At 30.1% G+C, this 14,127-nt stretch overlaps 1 protein-coding gene across 1 annotated transcript in view; it reads left to right on the top strand.

The window, feature by feature from the left end:
• Nucleotides 1–14,127, top strand: part of LOC142333352 (uncharacterized) — a 388,438-nt gene that overhangs the window by 308,929 nt on the left and 65,382 nt on the right. The gene's annotated exons all lie outside the window — the stretch shown is intronic.

The raw sequence follows: 14,127 nt of genomic DNA, 5'->3' as shown, positions 1-14,127 counted from the left end.
TTTAATCCACTTTATTGGTTTCTACCAAAGATTTCTCAAAAATTCTTCAGATATGGTTCTCGGACCTTTTTTATTCGATTTTTCAGGTCAAAACCCATAATAAATCTCTAGTTCCACGTCCGAAAGATTTCAGTACGACCTCATTTCATCGGGGTAGATGAACTCCTAGGGAAATCTTTCACTAGCTTAACTCGCAAACGAAGCATTTAAGATATAATTATGTTTGTATGAATTTTTTCCATTATTATCACGAGTAGAATAGGTTCCCGGGTGAACATCATAATGCGCTCTATATTTTTACTTCCTTTTACGAAATAAAGGAAGTATTGTGATCGTAAAAAATTTCGATTTTCATAATTCAACGGAAATATCCATTTTGACCATCCCTAAATTCATTTTGACTACTTTCGGCGTGACGTCTGTACGTATGTATTTCGCATTACTCAAAAACGATTAGTCGTAGGATGTTGAAATTTTGGATTTAGGTTGTTGTAACATCTAGTTGTGCACCTCCCCATGTGATTGCAATCGACTGAACCAAAAGTATCCAAAAAAGCCAAAAATCAAAACAAAATTTGGATTTTGGACTTTTTCTTAACTGCAGTAATAAGCTCTCATTGACAGATTTTCAACGATATATCGTAAGTGAAAAGTATTCTTTTCATTAGTTCCAGAGTTATAGACAAATAAAAGTTTAATCAATGAAATATTTAGATCTCATAAGAGGAAGTCACATCGATTCGAATCCAACTTCATCTCATTTTTCTTTTTTTTTAACTTTTTTGTTTAATTTATATACTTATTTATTAGTAATTATTAATCTCCGATTGTAAAAAAAATTACGTTAAATAATAATTCAATAATAACAATAAAAAAAAAAAAAACAAAATATGAAAAAAATAACAGAAGTTCATGAAATAAAATTTAATTTACTTTTCTTTTAAAAATATTTGTATATGTAATTTAATAGACTACAAGGAAGTTATGTGGTGTCTACATCAGATTTTTGTAATTTTTAAACAGAAATTTCGGAATCCCCGATTTATAATTTAAATATAAATGTCCCCTGCATGATAGGATGGGAGGTTTTATAAAGGGTGAGAGCCCCACACTGCCATCAGTGCGCGCCTGACGGCGGCTGGCAGAGCTTTTTCCTCCCCCTACGAAAAAAAAAATATAAATTTGTAGAAAATTTATAAGACCCTAGTTTCTCTTTAATATTTTTTACCTAAACCATAATTTTCATGTTCTGTTGAAGAGGTTATGAAAAATTTGAACTTTTTGTTAATCTATTTTGACTAATATAGTTTTTTCAGCGTGTTACTTTGAATAACGTACTCTATGTCCCGAATTCTTATTTAATAGTGTACCTATAATTATATTGCTGTATATATATATATATATATATATATATATATATATATATATCTTTATATATATATTTCTTGTGTGCGTGTGTATGAAAGTGAACTCCTCCTAAACGGCTGGACTGATTTTGATGAAATTGTGTGTGTGTGTTCAAGGGGATTCGAGATGATTTAGATTCACAATTTGGTCCACTGGAAAATGTTTTTTTAAATTAATTTTTTATTTATAAGTAGCTGTTGATTTTGGAATGTTTTACATTGGATCCGGCAGACTGCGTTACCATCGCAGTATCGAATATTCAATAATATTCTATTTTAATTTTAGTTTGTCCCGACAGTTGGTGCTGCCATCAAATTGAGAAAAATATTTCGTAATTTTGTGTTATTATTGTGTTACAAAAAATCGCTAGAAAACAGTTTTTAAATAAATAACAGGCTAATAAATCAGATGGAAGTGTAAACAAAGGAAAACCAATCAGATCAATGCAAGATGGCCGCTGTCAAACACAACGACCAATCACAAAGAGCCCGTATGGCCGTTGCCAATGTAAACAAAATCACAACTGATTAAGTAACAAGTAGGAAGCACTGCGATCGCGTTTAGAATTGTGCGCGTAATATATGAATTGTGCGAGAAATATTATATTATTATTTCTTGAAATAACGTTTTAAAGTTTAATTAAAAAATATACATTGTGCAAATTTGTAAGGTACAGTATTGAAGTGAAAATATTTTTTTAAATTTATTTATGTGTTGTTGATCTTGGGATGGTTAAGGTTAACAATTGCGTCCGGTAGGCAGCGTGTGGGTTTGGTAGGCAGAGCGCTCTGATCGCTTTTTAGAAGTTTTTTTTTAATTTTTGGTTTATCAGTCAAACCCGGAAGTTGGTGCTGCGATCGGATTCTAGGAATTTTTTTTATTTTGTTGCTTTTTCGCATATCAGTAACTTGCGCCGTAGCTTCGTGTTGTTCTTACATTAAAATTTATATTTAGAGAATAGTTTGAATTAAATCCGATAGGTAGTGCTGTTCTGACAATTGGATTTATTTACATTCTGAATTTTATAAAGTTAAAGGTGAAATTTTATAAGGTTCCGTACTGTTTTGTAAGTTTCTTAATGTTCAGTATTAATTGTAATGATTTTGCAGCCACAACACTTTTCGTTAAAAAATTATTTTCCACCGAATACTGTGATTAGAGAGTGGTGTGAATTAAATCCGATAGGTAGTGCTGTTGTTTTGCCATTTGGATTTATTTACATTTTATCTTTTATAAAGTGAAAGGTTAAATTTTGTTAAATTGCTAATGTTTAGTTTTTTAAGGTTTTATGAAACTTTCAATTGTTGTCATTTAATCTGTATGTATACTCAGATCTAGCAATAGCGAAGCATTGCCGAGTCTGCTAGAATTGCGCGCTTATTGAGAATATTATATTATTATTTATTGAAATAACGTTTTAAAGTTTAATTAAAAAATGAACATTGTGCAAATTTGTAAGGTGCAGTATTGAAGTGAGTATTTTACATGATTTTTCATGAATTTTAACGATGTATACATGTGCATTCAATAACAATCAACTTAACCTATAAATTTAAATTTTCAGTTCTCATTTGATTCTATGCAACTTATGAAGTATTGAACGGCTCTTTGAAAATAAAAATTTAAGTTTGTAAAATAAATTATAACATTTATAAAATTAAAATATAAGGTACTTATAATATCGTTTAAAGTATATTTAAAAATTGAATTTATAATGTTTTAGCTGAGTAATTTTATAAAAAAGTTTTCTAAAATTATTTTTAATTTACAATTATTTAAAATTTGGTAAAATAGATGTTAAAATAAAGAATGAGAAAATGATAAAAATTTCTACTAAAATTTTAACTACGTTGCTTTTTTACTGTGCTTTAATTTTTTTTATTAATTGATTAATTAAGCGTTATATGGTTATGATACATGAAAATTATTAAATAAAAAAAAATAAAAAATACGTAGAAGGTACTTTTTTTAGAATGATGTAAAGTGAAAATTAGTAGTAATGTGGATGAAACTTTATTAATTACACTAATTATTAATTTTACGACGTTTCGATTTTTTAATTTAATTTTCATCGGATATCTCAATATTTAGTGAAAATAAATATTAACCATACTACACATAATTAATCAATAAACCCATTACAATAATACAACAATCACAAACTGATAATATCATACTAATAGTTATTTTAATGAAATTTAGAACATATTCCTGCTAATTTTAACTTAATTAAGTTACTTATATTTGTGTGTGAATTTATTACAGAATAATGCTGCGTCATGACGTCTGTCGGGTCCGCTAGTATACATATATATATATATTTTTTTTTTATTTTTTTTTAATATTTTTTTATTAATTCTGTGATTCCCTAACCACCTCAGTAATTTTTATTATGTCGCTTTAATGTATTAAATATATTAATTCAAATCGGCTGTACCCGAGATCGTTTGGAAACATCAATGTCACCGATGACAGCTACAAAACGTTTTAAAAAGTAAATTTTCGTTAATTTAATAATAAATTTGTTGTTATTTAAAGTAAAAAATTAATAATTTCTTTGTTGTCGTTTCGTAATCAGTTATCTGTCAATGATATATTATCACGGAATTTATCATTATTTCTGTCTATTATTAATTTTATATTTTTCTCTTTTATTTGATAATAATGATACTTTTTACGATAATAGTAACAGCAATAATATTATAAAACATTTTCTAAATCTATTTTCATTGTTGAAACGTGTGCGTGACTGAAGGAATTATTTAACTACTTTGAGATAGGTAGATAATATGGTTATATAAATGAGAGGAAACTTTCAGTAAAACGTATTATTACTGTCGTTATTATTATTATAGGACTTAGAATTATTTTATACTATAATTTACAAGTAATATAGTAATGAAATAAATTGTAAAATCTTCTATTGTTACAGGTTTAATATTTGTATTGTAAATTATAATTTAATATACATTTATAACATGATTAATTAAATGGTATGTAAGATATCGAACGAACACATCGTGAAAACTTTTTAAGTAGATCGACTACGTAAAAAGAAGTTTATATTTTAATTTTCTTTTTGTTTGCCTACATTAAAAACTTTTCTTGTAAGATTTTTTTAAACGTATATATTTCTTTATGTCTGTTTATTATAAAATTTAAAATTCTTTAAAAAAACTAGGACTTTGCCGCTTTTTTAATTTTTTTTTTACCATAACTTCTCTTCGACTCTTGTGTAGTATTTTCATTTAATTCACTTCTACTCCGGATCTGTAGCATGATGGTAGTATTTTTTTTTATTTTACATCTTAAACGTCCCAGATTTAAATAACATTTAGGGTTGCTATATTTCATACGTAAATATTTTAATACCTTAGTACTACTTAAAAGCTCGACTTCATGAGTTTTATATTAAAAAAAAATCCTTTCTCTTTTTATGTACAGGCCGTTTCTTCAAAAAATGTTATATAATATTATTTTAGTGAAGATAAAATTGTTTACGGAGTATTATGCATCGTTTATTCTACAGTTTTTTTAAATTGTACTCAATAATCTAGGTATCGATTCATATATATAAAATTATCAGAAGGTAGCCTAAAAGATTTTCCAAAAAAACTGTTCCTTAGAAAAATTGTTAAAATTTTTGTTATTTAATTATATCTCCCTGAAAATATTTTGGCAAAAAAGGTTCTATTCCTACCAAATAAATCTTAAAAAAAAAAAACGCTCTTGAAAGTTAAGGAAAGAGCGTATTTGATTTTATTTTATTACGTATTTGAAAGAATTCTTTTCTAAGAAGTCGTCTAGTAATTCCATTTACTTAAATTTAAAGACTTAAAATAATTTATTTAAATATATTTATTAAAATTCTTTTATTAATATTAATGGCATTTATTAAATGCTATTAATTGATTAAAATACAGTTTTATGAAAAAGTGTAGGGGTAAGGGTTTCCTCCGTTTTGAAATGAAAATAATATTTACATTCATGTTTTTTTCAAATTGTTTTTTTTTCGCTGAAATGTTTAACTAAAATGCATACTGACTAAAAAAATGTATCAGAAAAAAAATCAAATCAATATTTTTAAAAAATCGATGAAAATTTTTCCTAAGAAACACAATACACTCATCTATATGGAAAAATTTAATGATTCTAAATCAGAATGTAATAACCCCTAAAAAGGAACGATTTTATTTTAGAAAAACATACAGATGCCAACAAAAACCTTCAATTTACAACAAAGGAAATCGAGTATACTAAAAACAAATCTTAAAATTAATACAAACGATAATAATATTGATAATGAAAATAAACATAATCCTTATCAAGATTTATGGACACAATCAAAACATTCAAACCAAGAACAAAGCTACATCGGTTAAAGTGTGATGTTACTATACATACATACATGTACTCATATTTTTGTATGTGATGTACTACTACTATCGCAAACAAATTCTTTTCAATCTCTCCAATTATGATTTGTCATAGCAGGCAGAGGTCTAACCTGCATAAATTAGGATTGCTAACGTACTCATAAATATTGTATTTGTATTTATATTTGTAATTCGCATTTAGATTATACATTATATTATATTATTTACTCATTAACTACATCATATAATTATAGATTACAAATCAACCATTACTATCATTTCATATTATTATAATAACATTTCATTTAATAAAAAAAGAATCGTGATTTTTGGTGAGCAGTTTGTTAAGCACAGCTCATGATGATTCACTCGGCCCCACACGGGGCCGAGTGAATCAAAAGTATGTTTTTACACTTCAAAAAAAAATTTACTTTTGGTGTTAACAACGAAATTTTCCTCCTTTTGGTTGGGTGATGAGGGGGAAACACAAAAATTTTAAATAACAATACACGTCATATGGCATCTAATTTTAAAGATTTCATGAAAACGAAGTAAATGGTGCAATTTTCCAATCCAAAATTGGGAAGGGATAAAGTGATGATGTTTTCGGTTTTCAAAGTATTCACAATCAAGTTTAATATTCATTAATTAAGTTATATGGTGAAATGGTGGGATAGTTTATTTTTAATTTACTTTAATTGAGATTGAAAAAAAATTAATTGTAAGGCTATATTTTTGTATTTTTATAGCATAAATAAGGCTTGTAATCCTAATTTCAACGTGCTGGGAAGGAGAAAACATCCGTTTGTTCAATTGAATTTGAGTTTACCAATAAAAATAAAAATTAATTTTTAAGTTTAACTTAAAGTTGTACAGAAAAAACTTTAGGCCGAATAATTAACAAATTAAAATAAACATTGTTCAAAATAAATTTTTTTTAAAATCATCAATCTGATAAAAGTTTTGATATTTTTGCCTCACTCTGTATATTATAAAGATAGCGCTCGCTACGAAAAATGTACGTCTTCGTCTATCTACAAAAGAAATATTTAAAAAATACAATTTTCTATTAAATTGTGATATCTGGAGATTTTCTGAATTTCTTAATTTTTTTTTTATATAATTTTCAAGACAATCCACATATTTCTTACTGGACTTTTTAAACTACTGGAGTTATTACTATTTGAAATATTTGACAAATTGCAATACAACGGTCATTCAAAATTAAAAAAAAATTTCTCTGAAGTTAAAACGGTTTAGTTAATCGCTAGCATTATTTTAATTTCAACATAATCTCATTAATATAATACATATACAACATTAATATACTTGTCTCATGTCTGAATCAGCATATTTATGCCTACCATCCTGACCTCAGAATGGAAAGACATCCTCTTTGCAAAGATCCTGATCGCCACACCACCTCCTCCGTTCCTAGCCGTGATGGGCTTTACCGGAGGTCGTCTCTTAGACCCTCTAAACTTGGTAATACAAGTCATCAGTTTATCCTCTATCAGGATGCCACCGATGGGTCATGGTAGACGTTTACATGAATGTATTTCCACAACCTACTACCGCCTTCGTACGGCCTCTTCCAACCACGATCATTGAACAACAAAACTAACAAATTATTAACCGATTCGCGGAAGTGTGATCCCTGCGCCTTTCTCTTAAGACCGAAGGTTTCACACAAAACCTCTTCCTATATCCAATTTCAATTAGACTGTGCAGTCAGATCATTACTTGTCGGATATTTGATTTTTCTTTCCCTTTATTTTTTCCCTTCTTATATCTCAGTTGAGTTTTTAAATATTATCCCCATACTACAAAACAAGTGTTGATCGCAACAAAAACAATTTTGTACAATTCAATTTACTTATATCCTCTTGATTTATTCTAAAATCAAGAAACAGATTCACAAATTTAATAAGCCTCTAATGAAAATATACCCTACCTTTCTCTGCTCTGATCCGCTTTCGGGAGCGAGGTGAATGCCTCCACCCTCTCATTCCACAGGTCCATCACAGAGTTCTCCACCATCCAAATCCTCGTAATTTCGAATATCTAAGCTAACCGGGGCTCGATGCCAAAACGCCTTGGTGAAGTAACCATCCAGGCGGGCTCCTAGCCATCGGGTTGCAATTATATCTAAAAACCTAAGGAAGCCAGCAACTATGTCCCATTCCCTTTCGGTTTTCCTATTAATTTTCAGATGAAAACCGTAATTGATCCTCGCAAGTTCTCTGATTTGTTTGGTACGTTCAGCTTCGTATTTTGGGGCAGACATATAAAATATGGAGTATGTCATCAGTGGGCCTACACTCCGGACAAGAGTCTGAATTAATCAAACCAATTCTGATCAACCTATCTCGAAAAGCACCATGTCCAGAAAGAAACTGTGTAATATGCCGATTGGGGAAAATTCATCTAGCTACCTGCATACTTCTCACATCAGGAAAAATTCTATGCGTTTAACGGCCATCTGGCATTTATTTACATGCCTACTGCAAAGAAATCTTTGACTTGATGTCGGAGTAAATTTAGCACATTTTTTTAAAGTTATCCTTACCATTAAACTTCTTACCACGTAACGCCTTCTTGAGTGGATCAAACAAGGGGAAATCTGAAGGGGACTAAGTCAGGACTGTATGGGAGATGAGATAGTACTTCCCGATGCAATTTTTCGATGGTTCTCCAGTTATCTGAGCTGTGTGACGCCGGGCGTTATGTTATATTATTTTGTTGACTTTGTGTTGAGATCCAAGGCATTTTTTCAACAGTAGAACTTTACTTTGACGATAAGCATTTCAGAATAGTATACGTTATTTATTTTCGCTGACCTAGAAAATCGAGAAAAAAAACCGGGCCTTTTGCATTCCAAAGGATTATCGTCATGATTTTTGCTGCTGATGCTAGGATTCGAAATGTTTTTCGTGACAGGTGAACTCGCGTATTTCTACTCCATGCTCTGTCTTTTTGATTCCACTTCATAATGGTGAGCTCATATGTCATCAGAGGTTAGAACGCTGTGCAAAAAGTATCACCTTTCCGTTGATACCGTTGTTTCAGCTCTTTCCACGTACGAAGTCTTGTCTACTTTTAGGTGATCTTTCGATTCTCTTGAAATCCATCTTGCGTTTATATTATGATATGTGAGCTTATTGATAATAATACCGTACCGAAACTTAATTGTTATTTTTTTTTTTGTCTTCAGACATTTGACTGGTTTGATGCAGCTCTTCAAGATTCCCTATCTAGTGCTAGTCGTTTCATTTCAGTATACCCTCTACATCCTACATCCCTAACAATTTGTTTTACATATTCCAAACGTGGCCTGCCTACACAATTTTTCCCTTCTACCTGTCCTTCCAATATTAAATCGACTATTCTAGGATGCCTTAGTATGTGGCCTATAAGTCTGTCTCTTCTTTTAACTATATTTTTCCAAACGCTTCTTTCTTCATCTATTTGCCGCAATACCTCTTCATTTGTCACTTTATCCACCCATCTGCTTTTTAACATTCTCCTATAGCACCGCATTTCAAAAGCTTCTAATCTTTTCTTCTCAGATACTCCGATTGTCCAAGTTTCACTTCCATATAAAGCGACACTCCAAACATACATACACTTTCAAAAATCTTTTCCTGACATTTAAATTAATTTTTGATGTAAACAAATTATATTTCTTACTGAAGGCTCGTTTAGCTTGTGCTATTCGGCATTTTATATCGCTCCTGCTTCGTCCATCTTTAGTAATTTTACTTCCCAAATAACAAAATTCTTCTACCTCCATAATCTTTTCTCCTCCTATTTTCACATTCAGTGGTCCATCTTTGTTATTTGTACTACATTTCATTACTTTTGTTTTGTTCTTGTTTATTTTCATGCGATAGTTCTTGCGTAGGACTTCATCTATGCCGTTCATTGTTTCTTCTAAATCCTTTTTACTCTCTGCTACAATTACTACATCATCAGCAAATCGTAGCATCTTTATCTTTTCACCTTGCACTGTTACTCCGAATCTAAATTGTTCTTTAACATCATTAACTGCTAGTTCCATGTAAAGATTAAAAAGTAACGGAGACAGGAAACATCCTTGTCGGACTCTCTTTCTTATTACGGCTTCTTTCTTATGTTCTTCAATTGTTACTGTTGCTGTTTGGTTCCTGTACATGTTAGCAATTGTTCTTCTATCTCTGTATTTGAACCCAAATTTTTTTAAAATGCTGAACATTTTATTCCAGTCTACGTTATCTAATGCCTTTTCTAGGTCTATAAACGCCAAGTATGTTGGTTTGTTTTTCTTTAATCTTCCTTCTACTATTAATCTGAGGCATAAAATTGCTTCCCTTGTCCCTATACTTTTCCTGAAACCAAATTGGTCTTCTCCTAACACTTCCTCTACTCTCCTCTCAATTCTTCTGTATAGAATTCTAGTTAAGATTTTTGATGCACGACTAGTTAAACTAATTGTTCTGTATTCTTCACATTTATCTGCCCCTGCTTTCTTTGGTATCATTACTATAACACTTTTTTTGAAGTCTGACGGAAATTCCCCTTTTTCATAAATATTACACACCAGTTTGTATAATCTATCAATCGCTTCCTCACCTGCACTGCGCAGTAGTTCTACAGGTATTCCGTCTATTCCAGGAGCCTTTCTGTCATTTAAATCTTTTAATGCTCTCTTAAATTCAGATCTCAGTATTGTTTCTCCCATTTCATCCTCCTCAACTTCCTCTTCTTCCTCTATAACACCATTTTCTAATTCATTTCCTCCGTATAATTGTTATTATTTACCTATAATATCAACCGAAATCCGTCGATCTTATATGAGAGAGTCTATCCGAGTTTCAAGCGCTGCAGTTGAAACTTCAATCCGATGTCCCGAACAATGCTTGTCAGTCACTGAAATTCAACCTTTTGAAATTTTCTGCGGTTCATACAACTTTGTCCGTATTGTTCGGTCATTCCAGAATAAATTTTAACCGGTTTTTAACCTTCGGAAAATAAAATACGGATCTCTGCACGCTGTTCAACTAATTCACAAAATTTAAGAGGACTCGCCCATCGTAAAATGAGATTTTGAGATTCCACTTCTCCGTGGAGGTCAGCAGATGCTGCTTTTTTTGCATTTAAAAGCTTCAATGTACAAGGTTTGTTAAAAAAATAACCGATCGTGGCAATGGAGGATATTTAGTGACGTGCGGTTGGTAGCATTGTGTTCCGCATAAATTCCTCTGCAACCACATGTTCATGAATTGTTGATATCTTTTTTAGTTTTCTTGTTATTGTTATTTGAGTACAACGTAATACCGAATTTAATTGATACCGAATTTTGTAATGTGCGTTTATAGGGAGCAATGATACAAAGTAAAATTTTGGGTGAAACTGGGGAAAACTTTCATAGAAACTTTTCAAATTTTGAAACAAGCTTACGGAGATGATGCTGTGGTTCGTAGCAATGATTTTCACGATTTAAAAGTGGTCGTCAGTCAATTGAAGATGACTCTCGACCAAGAAGGCGTTCGAATTCAACTGATAACACTCACCTTCAGAAAATCAACGGTCTGGTGCGAGCAAGTCTCTGATTGACTGTCAGAGAACTTGCAGAAAGGGTTAGGATCATGCCATATCATTTTGACTAAAAAATTGAACATGCATTGAGTTGAAAAAAAGTTTGTTCCTCGTTTGATGACCGAACAGCATATAGAACATCGAGTGGAAAATTGCCGGCAACTCCTTGAATCGATGACGATGAAACATTCATGCAAAGGATCGTAACGAGAGACAAAAACTGGGTTTACGGCTACGACATTTAAACAAAAGTTCAATCATAAAAAAATCGCACGTTACAGAAATCGTTACTAACACTTAAACACGTTGCAATGAAATAAGAATAACACGAAAACTAAACGAGATATCAATAATCCAAGAACGTATGGTTACAGAGGAGGTTATGCGGAACACAATGCTGCCAATCGCACGTCACTAAATATCTCCGTTGGCGCATAATTAAAAAGTTTGCTTATTTTTTGAACAGACCTCGAATGTAACTTTACGTTTAAAAATGTAAAAAACACTTCGATTTTATGTTCATTTTATAAAAGTTCCTTTTATACATTTGTAAAATAATTATTTATAAATAGTTTCTTTCATCAGATTGCAAATTGTTCTAAAATTTAGGCGCTAAGTAAAAATATGATGACTTTTTTTAAACTTTTTAATAAATGGTCTTGTTATTAGATATCTATTAAAATTCTTGTTTCCGAATGTACATACAATTAGGTTTCCTAATTTTAGTATTAAATATTCTTGATACTCTAAAAATAGTTAGCGCAACGACAAAATATTAAACGAAGTAAAAACTAAAAAACCTGCTTTATCTTTTCATGTGCGTAATATAAATAATTATTTTTTTTTAGCAATTATTACAGCTTAAGAATAGATTTATACGTGTCTTTGTATTAGGTTAACCCATATTATAACCTTTAATTTAAAAAAGGATAATAGATTATTTTCCACATAGTTAATGGACGTTAGTAAGGAAATAACAAAACATTCGTAACAATTTCTATATTTCTATTAATGTTTAATTTATTCGTACATTCTCTTTAATCATTTTTATATTTTAATTAATAAAATTAATATCAAAAAGTTCGTGTTAACTAGAAAATAATTAGTCATAAGTAAATTTTTAGATAATTAAGAATTTCCACGTATTTTTTCTTGCTTATGAGTAAATCATCTCCTTTACTTAATGAAGATTGTGTGTAAAAATGTATTCACAAAATTGGTACATTAATTAGTTTTTTACACTATTTATGTTATAACTGTAACGCATACAAAGCATCCGAGTTACAAGTGACACTAATTAAATTTGCTTCCTCTAAAAGTGATAATATTTATTACTTAGCCAGTCCCTGTAATTATCTAAGTGAAGTTAAAATATTACCCTTGTAGGATTAAATATCACGTATATTTAAAACGGATTGGCTTATCGATATACCATTGTACGTTCAGTTTAGAGAAAAAGTCTACAACCGAATTTTTGTTATTCTTACAAAAGAAATTCTTTTCGTCATTTTTGAAAGAAATATTTTTCCTATACAAAGTCTAATATAACCGTTATGATAATGATATCCGAAACATGTAAGTCGCTTTTTAAAATTAAATTTTTAATTTTTCTTCAATTATATAATATAATTTAAAACGGCAAAATCAAAAATAAATTTTATAAATTGTTAGAAAAGGCGTTAAAATGATTAGACAGGAGTACTCTACATTAATTTAATATCTGACAATAAATTTTATTACACCGTAGATATTTATTGAAGTGTCGTTTACTATCGATCGTCGACCGTAATATTTTTATATGAATCGTGTTATATACATTATATAAAGTTTACCTCTACATTATCCCGATGTAAATTAGCTATATTACAAAATATTAATTAATTTTTCCGTTCTTTTTTATTATAGATTTTTCCACGAATGAAACTAAGTGAAATTTTATTAGTAGTATACGTGTGAATTTATTTCTGGTGCCGAAATAAATTTTAAGACGAAATTTCACCTATAAATAATCTTCTTCTTTATAAAAATGTTAATTTCGTTTGTGTACGCTTTAAAAACTAAAAATGTTCTGCACCGATTGAGCTCAAATTTTAGCACGTTATATAACCCGCATCAAAGATTGTTTTTATCTATTTTTCGCATCAGTCACATACCCGCGACTGCGAGAAAACAGTTTTTAAACGGTCAGCTGTGTACCAGTGACCGCGCCATCTGCCGGAAGGGAGGGGAACACTCGCCATACCAGCTAACGACAACCGCAGTCACATGTGAAACAATACCTGTTCCCAATTACATTGTTTATTAACAACAAAAAAAAAAAAAAACGTATCGACTTGCATCTGATTCAGATTATTATACAATCTGAATTAAAAATTCAATTTAATCGGGGTAATTTTGTGTGATCGTGTCGTGATTGAGCTGCGCCTTTCACCAAATTGTAAGTAGAGGTTATGTTTTATATGAGAGATGGTCAGAAAAAATATTAATTTTTTATAATTATTATTTAACTATTTCATTTAACTAATATTTTACTTATTTATTTAAATTCGTGTATTTAGTTAATATTATTAATTTTTAGCCACTTTTCAATACTGTCTGTCCTGTGTCTCATTGTTGTCGAGCTGCAGCTATGAGAACCATGAGAGATAGGTGAAAAAAGTTTAAATACATTTTTTTGGCCTTTTCAAAATGAAAATTTTTCGTTATTAAACTTTTTGTCCTTTCTGTCATGGTTTTCAACCTAGAGCTGTGAGAACCATAAGAGATT

Source organism: Lycorma delicatula, chromosome 12 (assembly GCF_047948215.1).
Source record: "Lycorma delicatula isolate Av1 chromosome 12, ASM4794821v1, whole genome shotgun sequence".
NCBI classification, from domain to species: domain Eukaryota; kingdom Metazoa; phylum Arthropoda; class Insecta; order Hemiptera; family Fulgoridae; genus Lycorma; species Lycorma delicatula.
This window is presented reverse-complemented; position numbering and strand designations above follow the sequence as displayed.